The 21,014-nt window shown below is 40.9% G+C and overlaps 1 long non-coding RNA gene across 1 annotated transcript; it reads right to left on the reverse strand.

The window, feature by feature from the left end:
• Positions 1-10,416: 10,416 nt before the first annotated feature.
• LOC140623508 (uncharacterized) lies at positions 10,417-19,735 on the reverse strand. Its single transcript, XR_012023123.1, has 2 exons — positions 14,895-19,735; positions 10,417-13,920 (listed from the first exon to the last, which is right to left on the reverse strand). It is a non-coding gene; the product is annotated as an uncharacterized lncRNA (long non-coding RNA).
• Positions 19,736-21,014: the final 1,279 nt, after the last annotated feature.

A 21,014-nucleotide genomic window follows, 5' to 3' on the forward strand; every position in this document is an offset into this window, starting at 1 on the left:
ATTTTAGCTAAAAAATCAATACTGTTAATACTTGAACCCTTAACACCTGTGGTCAAAATTTGCCCACCAGAAACGATTCTCGCTTGGCAAGGAGGAGAGGTCAAAGTGGAGTCTCTAGAAATTCATCTTTGGCTAGATCTTTCCTGGGGATCCTCCTTTGATGGCACGGAAGCCACTAGATCCTCAAGCTCACAGCCCCAGAATGAGGAAAGCTTTAATAAATACCTTTTATATAGAAAATCTGGCAGATAAGCATGGAAACTCCAAGCTTCAGTAGGTAGGGAACTTGTCAAGATAAAAGCCACAAAAACTGATATCCATAAAGACATAGGTCTTTGTTATCCTTTTTGCACACCTATGAGAATAATAATAGCAATGGCCCAGTAACTGGGTTAATCACTTCTTATGTATCTTGTGATATCATGTTCACAGTGATCCTGAGGGACAAGACAACAGGCTTGTAGTAACCTTGACTAATGCAATAAATAAGTGGAGAAGCCAGGGTCCCAGTTCATTCTCCCTAAGTCCAAAACGGGTGCTGCTTGGTCCTTCATCAGCCCTGTGACCCATTTACTCTCTACTGGTGATCAGATGGAGACATGCATGGCCCCAGGCTCTCCACAGGCTCCCTGAGGGGAGCTTTGCAACAAATGCTCTTCAGAAAGCAAAGAAAGCTTCCCTCATCTGGTGCAGTAATTACAACATTTATTTTCTGAAAACTCTTCTAAAGTCAAATCCTACAGGCCCCAGGGAGGGACACATTCCTGTTCTGGATGTGGGACAAGAGTGTTAGCCATGGCCACACTGTTACTTCTTGTCACTGAAGTGACCCCGAGCAAACCAGGGAACGCTGCCTTTCTCAGCCTTACCACCCCGGGCGCTGAGGATGGTGCATTTGCACAAATTCCAGCATCTTCCTAAACTTTGAATTTCAATCCTTTTTAGAGAGTTTTCTTTCTGTTTATCCTCCTCCTTTTCTCATCTACCAGACTGTTTTTGTGTGTCTGGATCAGTCTCTGATATTCTTGAGTTGTTATCTTGTTTCATCGAATGCGCTGCAGATCCCCCGTAGGGTAAGCCCCCTAAGGACGGGGATCTTGGTCATGCTGTATATGCCCAGTGCCTAACTCTGTGCCTGGTATACAGCAGAAACTCAATAAATGTTTGCTGAATGAATGAGACAGTCAAACTCCACTAAATTGAAGAAAAATAGCAAACTACCTTAACACCTTGGCCCTGGGGTATTCAGGAATTTTACATTTCCAGACCTTGCAGTAGATCTGCAGAAATAGAATCTACATGGCAGGAGCCCGGGGAATTTGTATTTTTAATAAAAACACCAGACGCTTCCTAGTATTAGGCACAATTTAGAAACATGGCCCTGGGGTTTTGAATAAATATCCTTCACCTGGTCATCAGTGTCTCTTTTTCACACTCATTTATTGAGCAACTACTACAGAACTTCTGAGTTAATACCAAGCATTTGTCTTTTTCCTGTTATGTCACATTGTTTACATCGGTTCCTAGGCTGTTTTTAAGTTAATGAATCCTTTCACTTGTTCATTCATTCAACAAACACATATTGCAAGTCCATCCTCGGCCAGTTGTGTCCAAATACATTTGGTTGAAAGAGGAGATGTTCACTGAAGTTTTATCTCCGAGTCCCTGTTCGGCTGTTTTCACTGGGTTTGACAGGCAATTTCTGGGGAGGCAGAGGAGCGCGGAGAGGGGAGGAGCAGGAAGCGATGTGGCTTGGCCCTGTGTCAGTCCTGCAACACAGTCCTGCCCTTGGCAGTGAACGGACTCCGAGGGGCTGTCCGATCCCTTTATTGGCCACGAACGTGGTTGGATAAAATATTATGTGCCGCTAGGGCTTGGTAACTATTGCTTTTTCAACACAGAGATTTTGGGGGCAGTGGAATGTAATGCAGAGTGATTTTCTTCCGCTTGTGCAGGAAGGGTCATTTAGTCTCCGAGTCTATTTTGTTCTCGCGCTTTGCCTACGACCTTTGGTTTAAGCTGTGGAATCCTTCTTGCTAGAAGGTACTATTTATTAAGCAGAGCTGAAATTCCAGCTGAATTTGTCAGCTTGCCCCTCTGCAATTTTGTGTGTGTTCATGGATGTCTTACTCACAAGTGTCAAAGTCAAGTTAAATAGAGTAGGTGTGTGGACAAGAAAGCCCTCTGTGCTCCAGAGCACTGTCTGGGCCAGGCTGGTGGTTCCTAGGAGAGTGTATCCACCCCGCCTCCTCCCCTGCCCCCTCTGTAATGCTATCCCCCCGACTTTCCGGGTTTCTCGTTTTAGCCCTTCCATGTCAAAAAGGAAGAAAGCTGGTAAACAAGCCCCACAGATATGTCAAGTGTATCCCTTATTATATATATATTTTTAAGATTTTATTTATTTATTCATGAGAAACACAGAGAAAGTCAGAGACACGGGCAGAGGGAGAAGCAGGCTCCCTTCGGGGAGCCCCACACAGGCTTGATTCCAGGACCCCAGGATCACACCCTGAGCCGAAGGTAGACGCTCAATCACTGAGCCACCCAGGTGTCCCTCCCTTAATATTTTTAACTATCTTGTCACAGCCGTCTCAGTTAGTACTCAATTACTCAATAAATAATTATTACTCAGTTACTACTCTGGCCCCAAGTCTATCCTTCCTTCCTCCTTCCCTCTCTTCCTCTCTCCCTCTGGTAATTTTTTCTTGAGCATCTATTATATTGGGAGCCCCAGTAGTGGGGGCCCATGGTAGAGGAAACCGTATAATTGGTAAACTATTTCCCAAAAGCTGTCTGGGAACTGTGTGCATCAGACTAAGCTGGAGTGCTTTTGGGGAAAGACTTCAACCAATCCAGACCTACTGAATGGAACCCCCATTGGAGAGGCCAGGAGTGCATTGTTAGTAAGCACCCCTGGTGACTTCCATGGCACCAAAGTCAGAACAATTTCTCTTCCTCAGCTAGAGAAATTCTGGGGTCACTGTGAGGGATGGAGATGATAAAGGCAAAGCACAGTTTCTGGCACACAGCAGGTGCTTAATAGATGGTTGCTACTTAAAACTACATGCCCTGGAGGATAAAAAAAAAAAATTTAGTCAGCAGAATTCTCATCACCTTTTCCTAAAACCAATGCTTCTCTACATCAGTGATTCTCAGCGAGGGCTGCTCATTAGAATCATGTGGGAGGCCAGGCAGTTGTTTAAAATCCTGATGTCAGGGACCTGTACCAAGTCCATCAGAGTCCCTAGGGGTGGGACCATGCATCATGGTTTTAAAAAATACCCAGGTGATTTCAGTATGCATCTGGTTTACATTTCCTTCATTCTGTCCCATCCCCTTCGTCCGTGTCTAATAGTACACTTGAGCCCTCAAGTTCTTTTTTTGGAAAATAGCCTATGGCTATTGTTAGTGATCTAGAGGAATGCACTTTTGGGTTGTTTTTAAGGGGCAGGTTCTGATGCCTATCCTGTTACTGTGAAGACGGGAACCATGTGGCAAATCTGGGATTAGGGCCACAGAACAATGCTGATGAGAAATGTTATGAGCAACATTTGAAGAGCACAGGTGGAACTAGACAGGGAAGCTATGAGCAGAGCACGAGGACCAGTCACAGGGACAGACACTGAGGGAAGCTCAGAGACTCTGCAGGAAGGACTGACAAATGAAAATTCTCTAAGCTTTACTGTAGGGAAGGCGGGGGGGGGGGGCTTTTCCTCTTAAACCCCTCTTCACACTGAAACTACTTTGAGATGAAAACTCACCAGCCAACAACTATGGATATTAATGAAAAGGATAATGAGATGTTTGAGGAACCCAGAACAGTATTCGGTGAGTTCCAGGAGGAGCTGGAACGAAGAACTACCAAATCCTCAGAGCTCTTTCTCTTAACCTCATTTTGTTGTTGTTCTGTTCTGTTCTGATACAGAGAGCATGCTTGGGCGAGCACGTGCAGGTGATGGTGGGGTGGGGAGGAGCAGAGGGAGGGGAGAGAGAATCCCAAGCAATTCCATACTGAGCATGGAGGCTGATGGGGAACTCAATCTCAGGACCCTGAGATCATGCCTGAGCTGAAATCAAGAGTCCGATGCTCAACCGACTGAGCCACTCAGGAATCCCCTTAACCTCCTTTTTCTACTTATCTTTGCACCACTGTTTCTCTGCTCTTTGGGGCACAAGGCATATTGTTCCTTCACAGCTCTCGAGTTTATGTGTTAAATTTCTGGCTAAACAGGGGCGCCTGGGTGGCTCAGTTGGTTAAGCATCAGACTCTTGATTTTGGCTCAGATTATGATCTCAGGGTTGGGAGATTAAGCCCCATGTAGGGAGCTCAGTGCAGAGTTAGTTTGAGGTTCTCTGTCCCTCTCCCCCTGCCCCTCGCCCCATTGCTGTGTCCCAGCTCTCTCTCTCTCTCTCTCTCTCTCTCTCCCATAGATAAAATCTTTAAAAAAAAATTTCTGGCTAACCAGACTCAAACCACTCTGTTCCAATTCCAAATTTTGCAGCAGAGGGCCTGATTGGTTTCTGATCAGGTATTTCTTGTGACCACAACAATTACTTTCTCTAACTGGAAACTGGAAACTGTTTTGCACCAAGTCAGTAATTTTCTCTCCTTCAGCTGTGGAACAATTGGGCTACAAAATGCACTTGTGATAACTAGGGTTGTAAGATGTGTGCTCTTCTTCTTCTGTCCTCTCATTTTGACCATTAAAATTAATACTCATTGAGCCAGTCTGAGCAGGGGACTCACCATGATGATCTTTTAGTGCTCTGACATGTGGTCATGAGTCCTAAAAATCACACAGGTTGGAGAACATACCACTATTGTGACCGTCAATCATCACAGAAATAGAAGATATGACATGAGCCAGTTTGTGTGCATGAATGTGTATGTATAGCTCCTATTTCAGCCTGAAACTTGTTAGTACACAAATTTACATATATAGTGAAGATCTCCACAATTCAATAGTTCTGGGACATTGGGTAAATCATCACTTCTCTAAGATCTGGCTTATTGATCTATGAAATGGGGGCTAAAAATAATAGTATCATGTGAGGAGTAAAAAAAAAATAATAATACTCCTGAAGTACTGAGCAAAATACTTGGCATATATAGCAATCACTCCAAATATCTTAAAAATTATTGTTTTAATTTTTATTATTAAGGGACTAATTTGGGTGCCTAACTCCCAAAAGCTATGAAGGACATACAGGTGCTCTATGGCATTATTTTAAAGTGGTATCAATTCAGAACAAATTATTTAAAAAACTCTACCACTATCTGATGCAATTTGGCAGTGCTTACCCGTGGGAGTCAAAGGCTACAGGTTCACTTTCTCTAGAACCAAGGACAGAGTGAAAGGGGTGGGGAGAAAGCCTATTGCCAGTTGGTGACTCTGGCAGAAAGCTGGTTTAGAGATAAGCTTTATTGAACGAGTTTCACTTTGCCCTACACCTAAGGTGATGAAACTGACAGATGTCATGATTTCCAGAAAACGCAAGAGATAACGTCACTGTCTAGTCAACATTCCTTTTGTACAGGACATGGTGTAAGTCCAAGGCTGCATGCTGGGGACTCCTGAATACATAACCCTCATCGAGGTTGTCCTCTCATCTCTGGCTGATTCTATTAGAGTTTGCCATGGAAGGGGAAGGAAAACAGCATATTTTGATTCTCTGGCATGTGCTAAGCACTGTACTGTGTACTGTTTGCTATGTTGCAAGAAGAGACAAATCTGTGATGCAGGTATGAACTCTATGCTACAAATGGGAAAAATAAGTCAGGGTGGGCAAGGAGGGAGAGAGAAAGAGACCAATGTAACTAAGACTAATGCAACAACTAGCAAGAGGCAGAATTAGAATTGTTAAAATATTTTATTATGAAATGCACATACAAAAAATTAGGTAAATCAGAAATATACATCTTAATAGGTAATTATAAGGCAGAGACCCATATAACTACAAGAAACAGACAAAGGCTCCTCATGTATCCTTTTGAAATCATCTCTCCTTATTTCCCTCTTAGAAATAACCACTTTGGGGTGCCTGGGTGGCTCAGTTGGGTAAGCATCTGCCTTCAGCTCAGGTAGTGATCTCAGGGTCCTGGGACGGAGCCCCACATCAGGCTCCCTGCTCAGTGGAGAGTCTGCTTTCCCCCCTCCCTCTGCTATTCCCCTTGCACACACACTCTCTCTCCCTCTCTCAAATAAATAAAAATCTTAAAAAAAGACAAGTAACCACTTCACTGATTTTGTGGTAATCAATTCCTTGCTATATTTTAAATTTACCAGTATCTAAACATTATAGATTAGTTTTTCTTAGTTTTCAATTTTGTATAAGTGGAAGCATACTGTATGTATGTCAGTTCTTCCCAAAGTGATGTATAAATTTGGCAATCCCAATAAAAATGCCAGCAATTACACTGACGGGCTGATCTTACGATGCATACAGAAATGCAAAGAGCCAAGCCACGGATCAGCCTAGGATGGGGTGGCCTGTTTTCCACTTTCTTCTGAGAGTCAGTAGAGTGAGACAAACTGACAAATCAGGCAGAATGGAGGGGCAGATGAGAGTGTGGAGAAAAAGTTTAAATGTTGGCTTAGGCCAATTCTGTTATTTTAGAGGAATCAAAAATGCTCAGTTCTCTGCCCCATATGGATGTTCATAGAAACAGAGGGAATGACTTTGGTGATGGGAGGAGGACTGGGGTGAGAGGGTGGAACTCTACCCTGTTTATTTTCCCTTCTTTTGGATATTTTCCCTTAGCTGCCTTATCAACATAATTATAAGTAACCAGAGGACAGGATTCCTTTTTAGTTCTGCAACTGATTTTACTCTTTCCTTATTTAATATTACATTACACTAAATGATGTTTGGGAAGTAGTGAGGAGCAATCTTTAAACCAGTTAAGGCATCAAAGAGTGGCCCTGACTCCCTCATAATCTCCATCAGCCACCCCCAAAGACAACCTCCAAACTCAGTTAAGCTAAAGCAGAACAAGTTGCTTACCTTGCAAAAGCCTCTCCAAGACCAAGAGTCTAATTAGGCTTGTTGCCCCTCAAAGCCTCCATCTAGAAAATCATGCCTCTTGATCTCTATTTGATATATGTAATTCTAAAATTATGTAACCATATTTTCCTTATGACAAACCCAGAAAAAGCAGATATTTTGATGATATCAACACTAAAAATGTTCTGAGTAGCATGAAGAAGAATGTTGTAATGAGGTGGTTTTTCTTGCTATAATTTATTCATTCACATTCATTCAGCAAGAAATACATATGGACCTGTTAGATAATGTTAGCTTGCAAAGGAGAAAACCCATTTCAAACTAGCCTAATGACAAAAAAGATTTATTGGCTCATTTAACTGGAATATCCAGAGGAAGAGGGTTGATTTTTTTCAGCAGTTCGGCAATGTGCTTCTCCCATAGAGCTGCTACTTTTATCCTCTTGCTGGTTAAGTGTCTGTAGAAGTCCCAGATTTTTATCTTCACACCAGGAGAGCTCTTCTGTTCCAGTATTGACTCTACTGGGAACAGCTTACGCCAATGGTCCATGGACTGTGAGCCAAGGAACAGAAAACTGTTTGACTACACCAATGTGTGTGTGTGTATGTTAAATATCCATGTGAGAATCAAGTATTGTTAAAATAAGGGAAGAAGAGAGGCATGCTGGGTCAGCAGACAACAAATATCTAATGTAGAATGTGTGTTCCACTTTGTGGGAGATAAAAATGTGAATCAGAGCAACTAGTGCTCTCAAGGACCTCAAAGGGAAGTATTGAGATAAGATAGACTCCCTGAGTACCTACACATCACTGTGCTTTCCCCACCTGACCTAACTCTGATGCTATTATCAAAGTCTCGTGAGAGAGAACATTGTTACATTGTGGATGATTCGTAGGCAATGCCACTCTGGAATCACAGCACTTGTATAAGGAACACACACATGCACACATTCTGCATTGGTATAAAGAAAATAAAACATGATATTCTTCTTCCCTAGAGCTCCCTTACGTTAAGATATTCCCATGTATCGTATAGGTTCATTTGACTTGTCTCATTTGGAAACTATCATTGTGGTAGAGTGAATCATGGCCCCCCAAGGATGTCCTGTCCCAATGCCTGAAGCTGTGAATATTATTACCTTATATCCAAAGGGACTTTGCAGATGTGACTGAATTAAGGATTTGGGGATGGGGAGATTATCCTAGATTGTCCAACTGAATTCGATGTAATCACAAGGGTCCTAGTAAGAGGGCAGCCAGCAGGTCAAACAAGGAGGAGCTGGGATGAGATCTGGAAGTTGGAGTGATGCATTTGGAAGGTGGAGGCAATGGACCAGGAGCCAAGCAATGCAGGTGGTCTCTAAGCGCTGGAGGAGACAAGGAAACGGACTCTTCCTTGGAGCCTGCAGAAGAAATCACCCCTGCTAATATCTTGCCTTTTAACCCTGTAGGATTCTCTTTGGCTTCTGACCTCCAGAACCCTAAGGGAATAAATTTGTGTTTTAAGCCACTACGTTTGTGGTAGTTTGTTACAGCAACAAAGAAAACAAACCATCCCAGCCTCCCTTCCCTACTTTCAGATTCACCTCTTTGCTCTCTACCCAGCAGCTGCCTTAGAGAGCTTTATAGAATGCAAATCTGTTCACTTAAGGCTCTTCAAGGCCCCTCACAGTTTAGGAGATGGTGTCCAAATTCCTTTACAATTCTTTCATCACCTTCTACCACCCTTCCCTTCTCTTGGTCCTCTAGTCTTCCTTCTTCCCTTTCTCTTTCATTGGTCCCCACTGCAGACCCTGGGCTTTTGCATGTGCTGTCTGGAAGGGGGTGTTTACTCTTCTCTGCCTGGGAGATGCCTTTCTTTCCACATCTCTTGGACTCTGCAGACTTGGGGACTGCTCCCTTTTCAGTGATCCCAGCACGCTCTTCGTGCATCTTGATGATATGTAGCACATACCACCCTGCGCTGTCATCGTGTTGTTTACATCTTGTCCTGGCAAGGACTGAGCCTAAAGCAGGCATGTGGGAAAAATCCAAGAAATATTTGCCAAAGGCACTGATGATCATGCTGGCATCGCCCCAGCCTGCCTCCGGGTCTCTGGGGAGCCAGGCTGTCTCTCTTTTCCGCCTCCAGCACAGTGCAGAGGGACTTTACAATGGTTCCTTTGGGTTGGCACTTACCACAGAGACCTACATCTCAGTTGCAGGCTTTCCAGCCAATGAAAATGCTCCAGGAGAGGCTGGTTGGGAGACAGATGCTATTAGACCATGACCATCGTACATATGGACACAAGTATGGAGACAGTAGGCCCAGCATGGAACTATTTTTAGAAGAAAAGATAGACAAAATTCTACAAATCATCGGAGGTTTGTCAGAGTTAATATTTGGTCTTTAACCAGTGATTTCAAGGTACTTTGGAAAAAAAAAAAAAAACACATGAGGGAGGTGATGCCTTCATTATTGTGTTTCTCACTTCCCAGTCTCATGTTCCCTACTTCCCGACTCCTGCTTCCTGGGATTATTTCCAAAGCAAACTATTTGTCCCCAGGCCCTTGTCTCAGTGTCTGCTTTTTAGGAAAACCCAAACTAATGCACAGTGTAAAACCACATGGTTACCCATTAGGGAAAGTCAAGACTTTTATGACTTAATTATGGGATGGAGATAAGAAAATTTTGCTGCTCTTTCATTTTGAAGTTTCACTGCCTATCCTAAGCATTTGTAAGTCAGACAAGGCTCTGCTTCTCTTCCCCCTGACTGGCAGCTACTCCCCCTCCAGGGGCCCTGTCAGATGGACTCCCAAGTTCTAACACCCAGAATCAAGCCAGATCAGATAGAAAACTAATGCAGGACTATCTAACGCAAACATGCCATTAAAAGAAAAAAAAAAAAAAGGCTGTTTTCTATCATTCTTGGACTTGACCTGTGAAGCTTTCAGAAAGACACATGGAAACAATCATAATGAAAGGATTTCATGCATTTTTGGAGCAAAGCTTATTTATTCAAATTATCTTTATATTTGGATCCCATCACATTAGAAGATTTTAGAGAAAGTCCTCGGTTTTCTTTTCAGAGCTACAGATTTCTTATTTAATAATTTATTATTATTATTTGGTAGAGATAAAGTGATTCAGTTCGAGGGTTCAGTTAGAATTTTGTCTGATTCACTGGAGATTTTTCCTATTGAATATGTAAACTGACAGATTTGTTTGAGGAACCCAAAGAAGTTCTTGGTAATAGTGATAACTTTTCACATTTTCATGGAAAGGCCAACTTCATGTAAAGTACCAGCTATAGAGGCTATATTCTTTATTCCAATACATCAGAGCCATCATGACTTTTTTATTTTTATAACTGAGTATTAATAAAAATTCATCACCCTGCTCTTATAAAATAGATGCATCTGGGCCTCAATGTTTATTTTTTAAAAGATTTTATTTATTTATTCATGAAAGACAGAGAGAGAGAGGCAGAGACAAAGGCAGAGAGAGAATCAGGCTCCCTGTGGGGAGCTCGATGCAGGACTAGATTCCAGGATCCCGGGATCACAACCTGAGCCGAAGGCAGACGCTCAACTGCTGAGCTACCCAGGGACCCCTGGACAGCAATGTGTATAATAAAGATGATGAAATTAACCTCAGGTTGTTATGTGTCTGACTATGGACTCCAAGGGCAGGGAAGGTCCTGACTTTCTGAAGGATAGAACTTTGACTCTTGACTCAAGTGATGACACTAAGGAGTTATGTGAAATCTCAACCTGACTCTTACCTGGAAGGGGGTAAGAAATCACCCAGCTCTTGGGTTGCCCACAGAAAGAGTTGATTCTCATATTTCCCCATCAGGACTTGATTATAGGCAAAGAGTTTCTCTGAGTGCTCCTATGGAAGTAGGAGGTTCTTTACCCCTCCTCTCCCAAACCCAGTATAACTCTGAAGATTTGAGCCAGAAATACACTCTGTGGGTATGCTATAGACTGAATTGAACTCTCCTCACCCCCAACAAACTTGGGTGTGAAAATCCTAACCCCCAGTGTAATGGTATTCAGAGATTAGGTCTTTGGGAGATCACTAAATTTAGATGAGGTCATGATGGTGGAGTCTTCAAGATGGGATAAGTGCCCTTATAAGAAGAGATACCAGAGAGCTTACTGTCTTTCTCTCCCTGAGATGTGAAGACATGGTGAAAAAGCAGTTATCTGTAAGACAAGAAGAGAGTCTCACTAGAAACCAACCATGCTTCTACCCTGCTCTTGGACTTCCAGCTTCCAAAATCATGAGAAAATAAATTTTTGTTGTTTAAGCAAGCCATCTAATCTATGGTATTTTGTTGTGGCAGCCTGGGCCAAGTAACACAGAATATAAACTGCAGAAGCACCACTTAGATATGTAGAGAGCTCAAATATTCTTACCTCTCTCTTTGAGACTTTTCGTAAAACATATAGTTATCCTGACAACCATGGCTCCTGGAATCAAACACACACTGACCGCAGACCAGAAAGAAGGGGTTCTGGCTGCTTCTACACTCTTTATATATGTTTGTCAAATATGAAGTATACTATTAATATACATACCCAAAATGGGTGAATTTTACTGTGTATAAATTGTATTTCACACATAATTAACCTTGAATTAAAAAAAATCAATGCTTAGGAAACAAATTTCTATGAGAAGAGCCTAGAATAGCTGGAGTTGTTTAATTTTAAAAAGATAAGTTGGGAAGTATTTTAATAGTATTGGAAATCCAAATGCCAGTTTCCCCCTTCCACTTTAAGGGTCATTCTGCACCATTATGTTTGGTAAAATGGGGGGAAAATGGCATCCAGTCATGACTAGTTTATTGGCTTCAGATGGTGTGCATTGGGCTTGGCGTGCCATTCCAGAAGACCTGTATGGGGGGCTGTTGAGTCCTTTAAATCTAATCCTCTTTAAGGATTCATTGCCAGGATAAGTTTTGCAGATATGCTAGTATACTTTTAAGTGTCCTCCAGGTACCTGTTGGAAAATAAGCATGCACACGCACACACACACACACACACACACACACACCCCTCCCAAGGACCGATACCAATACAAATTATCAGAAATAATATGTACTATGTACTAAACACATAAAAAGGCATTTCCCTAATTGACTCATAACTTACAAGATTTTATGTGTTTATAGTAGAGTTGTCCTTAGTCGTTCCATTACTGACTCCTTAATGGCAAATTGCTTAGCTATATAAATATCCCTCTTGTTTCAATTCTTTATCCCTCTTGTTTCAATTCTTTAACCCAGTATTTCTCAAAATATGGCCCTCAGACTACCTATGTCAGAATTATCTGGAATAATGGTTAAAAATGCAGATACCTGAAAATGAATTTCTAAGGAATCTGCATTTTAAAATGTCCCCAGGGAGCATCTGGGTGGCTCAGTTGGTTAAGGGTTCCACTCTTGGTTTCAGCTCAGGTCATGATCTCAGGGTCAGGCGATTGAGTCCAGCGTCGGGCTCCATGGCAGGCATGAAGCCTGCTTAAAGATTCTCTCTCCCTCCTTCTTCCCCTCCCCCTCTCCTATTAAAGAAAAAAAGCCCCCAGGTGATTATTATACCACCAAGACTTGAGAACACCCATTTTAACTGCTATTAGGAAAGGATTAATTTTTTTTTTCTCTTTCAACTGGATACAAAATAAGGGCAAACTCTCCTTGCCACCATTTTAGTTTAGACTTTGTGGTCCTAGGAATTGGTTGCAAAATTGAATAGTTCTTGTATTCTAAAGATTTAAAAAAAATAAATATTTTTTTATGAAGATGGATGCCCATCTTTGTGAAATGGCACAAGGAGGGCAAAGCATGAAGGGAGGCAAAAAAAAAAAAAAAAAAAAGATGATTCACAAATAAATACCCAACCAACCAGTGTGTATAGGGCATTAGGCTAAAGCTCTGTCTTGAATGACTTCTGTTAATTCTCTAAGGTTAGTGGTTTCTTCCTTCTATCTGTTCTTTCTTCTTTCCCTCCCTTCTTCCATTTAGAAAACTAATATATATATGTGTATAGAACTGAATGAATGCAGTCCCTGGTTTGTGAACTAATGACCATCATTAGTTCATGTATGGTCTTTAGTTAGTTATTGGATTATTTTAAATAATGCCATAAATATCTGAGAACATAATACCTAAATTGAAAGCTAGGACCTTGACAATAACTTAAAATTAACCACATGATACCTTTTTTTTTTTTTTCACATGATACCTTTTATCAAACTATCCTTTTTCATCCCACACCCTCATCCTGTGCTCATCACAACCTGCTTTGCTTTCTATATACTTCTTTTTGGTATTTAAATGCATTATTAAAAATATGTTGTATGTGTGTGTTTATAGGAAGGGTCTCCTGTTTTATGTAATCTTTCAGACATATTTTTCCACCTATGATTTTATTGATAAAATTATCTATATTGTGTGGCATGGCAGTTGATCATTTTTTAAAAAAGATGTTACTTATTTGACACAGGGAGAGAGAGAGTACAAGTAGGCAGAGTGGCAGGAAGGAGAGGGAGATACAGACTTCCCACTGAGCATGGAGCCTGATGCGGGGCTTGATCGCAGGACCTTGAGATCATGACCTGAGCTGAAGACAGAGATGCTTAACCAACTGAGCCACCCAGGTGCTCCCCAGTTGATCATTTTTAAATGCTATATTATAGTCCACTGTGTACATATTTCATGACCTATTAACCTACCCAACCGCTGAGGGGACATTTGCATGTTTCTAGGTTTTGCTGTTATGAACAGCACTACTGACAATATGAAATACTGGAGAGGACATGGGTCTGGAGGATTTCTTATAAGTTGCCATTGAGCGACTTCCCTGACTCAGGCCACCTCTCCGAGTCATGGAACCTCGCCCAGGAGGGCTCCCCATTAAAGCACTCTCGAACCTAAAAAAAAAAAAAAAAAAAAAAAAAAAAGTTGCCATTGAGAAGAGAAATTGAGGTAATGACTTGGGTGGGAATAGTTTAGTATTATCTACTTCAGTTGAACATTCACATACCCTACACACTCGGTAATTCCCTTCTTAAGCACACACTCAGCAGAAACTAGGGCAACGTGCAATCGGAGATGTATAGAAAAATATCCAGAATGGTGGGGCAGTGTATTTGGGACAAGTTTAGAACCCTCAGGTTTAGGGAATGGGACTGGAGTAGGGGTGGAAGAGCTCGAGGGAGAGCGTGGCAGGCATCAGAAATCCAGGCCCCCACGGCCACCACTCCTCACCAGTGACTCCACCTGGCTTTGCTTGCCAAGAGCAGCTATGAAAGGGAGAAAGGCTTAGATTGTAATTCCTAGCCCAAGGGTTTGGAAGATGAAGAGAGGTGGATAAACAACTGTCTGAGGTCTATGAGTCCCCACCTACAGTTCTCCTATTGACCTTTCAAAACAACTGTGACACCAGTGCTAGGGACCCTTGGAGCTGAGGTCTGAAGGCACTCACCTGGCAACTCAAGGCAATGGTGAGGGTGAGCCCAACAATCTCCCTTCTTATTTTCTTTTCTCCACCAAGCTGAGCTGTCGGGGCCTCCTTCCCCAACCACCCTGCCCCCACCGTCAGACACCAAGGTCAAGCTACCCTCACCCACACAAGTTTCCTCTCATGGTTCCTTTGACCTCTGTCTTTGGGGAAGAACTAATAATCCCTCAGCAACCTAAGGTGGCTGTGTGGGTGTTTGCAAACTTGGTCCTAGGAGCTTCATTAGCAAAAGCTGGGGCTTCCAGGCACCCTGCTTATGTATTCTCTCATTTCCTTCTCACAACCACCTAAGAGGTAGCAAGCCCTGGTGTGATTACCTGATCTTACAGACGAAGACACAGATTTGGCAAAACAAACGAGTCACCGAGGTCACACGGTGATTACCTGGCAAAGCTGGAAGAGAACCCCCGGCTTCCACCTGGTTCTGGAACACTGCTGTGGCTTCTGAGAGCAGAGAGCCTGAGCACCCCCTGGGCTGGTGTTCTCCAAGCTCACCTCACTTATGGAGGCAACCTAATGCCCTTGAGCACACATCAGTGTCTCCTTAGATGTGTGGCTAATTGTAAGGACAGGTTTCTTGCAGTTGCCATTCCAAAGCTGCTCTCTCGTTAGATTTTTTTTTTTTTAAGAATTATTTTTTTGTGACAGTAGAAGGAAACCATGTTTTTAAATGCTGTTTCCATGCTCACACACCATAGTGAAAGATGATGCCTTTCTGTCTCAAAATAAAAGAAAATGTGTTAGACGTCTCATGACAAATAAATTTCTTCTGAAACCCTTTTTAATGGATGCTGCTGATGCCCTGCCCAGATAGACCCTTTTATCAGGCTAGCACACCCAGCCCCCAGCTACTCTTAAGTGTTGACTGCTTATGGCTCAGGGCTTCCCTTTCTCTGGAGAATTGACCTCTGCCCAGTGGAGCTGGCTATCCCAGAGATGTCTGGAAACAGCCCTCACTTTGGCTTGCAGCCAATGACTGCCTGATACTGTAAAGGCCACAGCCCCTTGTCTGAAGGGGGTTAATTGTATGGTGTTATTATGTTCTAGAGGTAGGCTCCTGCTAAGGATAGCTTTGCTATCCTTAAAAGAGCTTTGCTGCTCTTTTCCTGACTTCTCCTCTCCCCTTACTTCCTTAATCCACTCTTCCTGAGAGCTCTTCCAATAAGTCACTTGTACAAGAATCCCTGTCTCAGGCTCTGCTTCTGGGGAACCCCACCTAAGATACCCTTCAATTAATAGAGGACGTATTAATGTATTCTAGGTGCTACAGAGTAGCATGAAAAACTTGGTATATTTGCTGTTCAACATTTCTAATGTCATTTGAGACTTATTTGATTCATTATATATTCTTTAAGATTTTTAATTTATTTATTTGAGAGAGACATAGAGAGCACAAGCAAAGGGAGAGAAAGAGGGAGAGGGAGAAGCAGGACCCCCCGCTGAGCTAGGAACCCGATGTGGGGCTCGATTCCAGGACCTGGGATCATGACTTGAGTTGAAGGCAGACACTTAACCATCTGAGCCATCCAGGCGTCCCTGACCCATGATTTAAAAGTGTGTTGTTTTGGGGCACCTGGGTGGCTCAGTCAGTTAAGTGTCCAACTCTTGATTTCTGGTCAGATCGTGATCTCAGGGTTGTGAGATTGAGCCTCAGGTCCAGCTCCACACTGACCATGGAGCCTGCTTAAGATTGTTTCTCTCCCTCTCTGTCTGCCCCTCCCCATCCCTGCTTATGCTCTCTCTCTCTCTAAAAATAAATAAATAAATAAATAAAAGTGTGTTGTTTAATTTCCTAGTGTTTGGAGATATTCCTGTAATCATTCTTTTATGGATTTTTAGATTAATTCCATTATGGTAAGAGAATATATTTTGTATTATGTATCAGTATTGGTCCAATAATAAATGAAGAACCACTAGTATATCTATATAGTATATAGTATAGTGTGTGTATATATATATATATATATATATACACACACACACACTTATATATATATATATCCTAGTAAGTCTGCTTTTCATATACGTACACATATGTTTATACTTATATTACATTTATATTTATAGGGATTTGTTACAGGGATTTGACCTTATGTAATTGTGTAACAATCTCTGTAAGGCAGGACAGTCCTAGCATCTATTTGAAAAGGCAAGGCTGATGTAATATGGCAAGAACAAGATCTGGAATCCAAAGCATAGAAGCCCATGAGGACAGACTGAAACTCATGTCGATTTTTGTTGCCTCTGACCCTAGTGGTGTGAGTGTCATGCGTTAGCTGGGTCCTTTATCATGGAACTCAACACATACCTCAAGTCCAGGAATTGCAGGAGCTAAGGGGACCCAGGGGAAGTGGGTAAGTTGCAGCCCAGTCACTGCCTCACATCAAACAGGTGAGTCAGCACATCGGTGACAATGGGTATTAGCTACAAAGTGACTTCTGCTTCACTGCCTCATTCAAAGTCTCAAACCCGAATCTGTCTTATGGCCTACCCTAACCAAAAACACACAGGAAAAGGAATTCTTGGAAATACAGTTCATTCTAGGCATGCTGACACATTACAAACCCAGCACGCCCTTCCTTCCTTGACTTGGAACCTATGTGCATCTCCTTAAACTGTATTTAAACTCCAAATAAAGACAATAGCAACTTCATGTTTCCACCGACCATGACACACCTATACCACATGCAACCCCAAACACACATCCCTTTCCCCCAGAAAAGGATACAAAATCCACTCCAACATACACTTTAAAAAATCTTTGGGTGAGGGATGCCTGGGTAGCTCAGTCAGTTAAGCATCCAACTCTTGATTTCAGCTCAGGTCATGATCTCAGGGTTGTGAGATTGGGCTGGTATAGGACCCTGCACTGGGCATGGAGCTTGCTAAAGATTCTCTCTCTCCTTCTCCCTCTGCACCTCATCACCTAAAAAAAAATTTTGGGGGTGATGTTTATTTTTCTCTTGCATTCCGGAAATACTCTTCCTTACCCCTATTGCCTCCTAGTAACACTATTTCTGCTTATGATCAGTGTCAATCACTCCAATGAATTAAAACAATCATCCTCTTTACCTGTTGATTCAGTGGCATGACAAATCCAAAGTGGCCAGATGGCAGTCTCAGCTTTTAGAAGGGATCATTGTTGTGTCCTTTAGTGGAAGGATTATTTCCTTTGGAACCAAGACTTCCAGACCAGCAAAGGCTAAACTTGTGGGGATGGGAAGTAAAAATTGTTCTAGTGGATCCCTGTGGTTAATAGTTAGAGGATTCCCTTTCATTTCCACCCTGTGATTCCTAGTACCGTGAATCCTGGCTGTAGGAGAAAGAACACCATATATTGGTCATTAATTTAGACTATTTGCTCCACTCTTAAGAGCATTTCTCCAGCCTTGCAAGATGCTGGCACCATAATCTGGTCATAAAAAGGCCATTCCACCATTCTTGTAAGCTAATTATGTCAGGATGGTGGAAAACATGGAAGACCAGTGAACTCTATGATCATGGACCCTTTTCTACATTTCATTATTCTGTGAAATGAATTCTTGTGTCAGAAGTAATGTAGCGTCTAGTACCATGACAGTGGACTTATTCTGGAAATCTATGAATGATGGTTTTGGTAGGAGTATTGCAGGGAGGAAGGGAAAGTCCATATCTGGAGTTAACTATCTCCTCCAGTAAAAATAAAGCACTACCCCTCTCATGGTTGAAGCAATATAATTTAATCAACCTGCCACTAGTTATTTGGCTGGTTCTCTGGGTAATGGTGCTATACTGGAGGTTCAGCACTGGCTTCTGCTGTTGACAGATTGGGCAATCGGGAGTGGCTGTAGCCAAATTGACTCTGGTAAGCAGAAGTCCATGTTGCTGAGTCTGTGCATAACCCCTAAGCCTGCTGTGATGGCCAGGTTTTTCATTACCCCATTGGGCAATGACAGGAGTGACTGGGTGACTGAATCAGACCACCACAAGGAAATTGGTGCTTTTATAAAACAATTTGTATTATTGAAACCCTTTAGGAAAGAGAAATTTAAGAAGCAGTTCTGGAAGATAAAAGGAAAAGAAACAAACTTAGGATCCAGATCGACACCATAGGTTAGTAATCTCAAGAATATCACACAGCAATATTATTAGTGAGGAATTAAAGCAGATTAATGAATATTTGAAAGGGATGGGGGATTATTTTTCTCTCTCCATCTTCTTTATTTCTTCTTTTACAATTCTTACACCAAGAAGACCAGAAACTGTGTGTGTGAGGCATGAGGGGACATGGTTTCACTCAGTCCTCAGTGTGTTCTGAAGGAACAAATGTTAGGGGACCATGGCTCCTTGCAAATCATTTTTGCTCTCGAAATCTGCATTTTCTGCTCCCATAGTTCTGTTCCTCCTTCAAATCCTGTATTATTACTGAAATTTTCTTCTCTTAGGGGGTGGAAAATGCATCCCGGATTTCTACTTTCCTTGTTTATTTCAGTTCACAGATGATATTGCTATTGGTATAAAAAGTAGCAAGGATGCATAAACCAGCATCTGGCGGCCAATATTATATTACATACAGGTCAATATTGGCTAGTAAAATTATTGTGTATTTGTTACTGTATCATTTGAGTTTCCCTAATTAGTATTTTTGTGTCTGTCACTGACTGATAAACTGTATTTTCCTTTTGCTTCTAGTATTTCAAAACCATTTATCAAAATAACTAGTTTTATATTTCATCAGGAGATTCAACCATCTATGTCAAAATTGTCAATTTAATGCCTCTGATCTCTACATCTTAAAATGATGTGGAGGGAAAAGCACCAGCCCAGAAGTCAGAATGATCTTGATGCCAGTCTTAACTTTGCCTCTAAAGACTGTACTTCATTAAGTCACTTAACATCTATGGCCTTCAGTTTACCAAACAAAGAAACTGAACCAAGAACCCACTCTAAAAGCAAATAATAAAAGGATGTTGTACAATAAAAAAGGAAAATAATTGCAGAGGGAAGGAAAAAATGAAGAAAAACAAAAAGTATATATATAAAAGCATGTATACACACACATATGCCTAAAATTACAGACTTAAAACAGTAACATTTAGAGAGGCAAATGAAATAAAAATATTACAAAGTCTCTGCATTAAACAAGAAGAGGATAAAAATTCTACTTAATTTTGCATTGTTGAATTTTAATAAGTACAGGTTTGGTTTGCCAGAATTGAGTTTAGGATTTTTGTACATACATACATTTAAGATATGTATCTGTCTCAAATTATATATATGCCTATATATAGAATATATATAAATATAAAATACAATACAAAATATGTAATACATATGTGTATGTGTGTGTGTGTGTGTGTGTATATATATATATATATAATATATATATAAAAAATTCCCCATATAGTCTATATATAGACTATAAAACAATGTATCATGATGAAGTTAATTTCAGGTTAGTTTTCCATTTGAAAATAAATCTAAGTATATTACCTATGTAATTTTTCTGCCAAAATATTTAGCCTGAATTTAATCATGAGAAAATTATACAAATTCAAATTGAAAGACACTCTTCAAAATGTCCACCTGGCTTGTATTCATCAAAAATGTTAGTGTGATGAGAGAAAAAATAGATAGGAAAATATTCTAGATTAAAAAAAACTAAACAGAAGTGACCACTAAATACTTTGCCAGATCCTTCCTAGGATTCTGAATTTTTAAAAAAGGCTATAAAGGACATTATTGATGCAATTTAGGAAATTTGGATATGTGTTGCGTATTAGATAATATTATAAACTAATCTTAAATATCCTTAATGTGATAATCGATGTGTGGGAGAATGCCTTTGTTTGGGGGAAAAACAAGGTGACATATTTAGGGTAAATGCCTGGATATCAGCCACAAATCTCAAATGGCTCAAATGGCTTAACCAAAGATAAAAAATTTGTGTAGTAGTATATAGATAGGAAACTAAGTGGGCCAAAATATTACAATCAGTGAATCCAGGTGAAAGATACAAGGAATTTTCATTACTATGTGAAACTTTCTTAAAGACTTAAAAATTTTCAAAATAAAAACTTGGGGGGAATAAAGAAAAAATGTAATATACAATAAAATGATACAACAAAATATAAAGTGATTATTGATGTCAAGGAAAGCAATAATGAAATCCAAGGGGTAATGCAAAGTGGCGTTAAGAGAATACATAATTAAGGGAATTCTATGCAGAGAAGACTGGAGCATTGATGGGAAACACAGAAGCATCACAAAGGAATAAATAAAACTGTCATTATTCTCAGATGATATGATTATATATGTACAAATCCAAAAGAATTTACAAAGTTTTGGAATTTGCAAGTGAGTTTAGCGAGTTTGCTGAAATCAAAGTCAATATGCAAAAATCAATTGTATTTCCAACTACCTACCTACCTAAATAAATAAATTAATTAAAAAAAAATCTAAAAGGATGTAGGGGCGGCTGTGTGTATCATCTCTTAATTAGCTGACTTGGCTTCTACTGAAATT

The sequence above is a fragment of the Canis lupus genome, chromosome 33 (assembly GCF_048164855.1).
Source record: "Canis lupus baileyi chromosome 33, mCanLup2.hap1, whole genome shotgun sequence".
NCBI classification, from domain to species: Eukaryota; Metazoa; Chordata; class Mammalia; order Carnivora; family Canidae; genus Canis; species Canis lupus.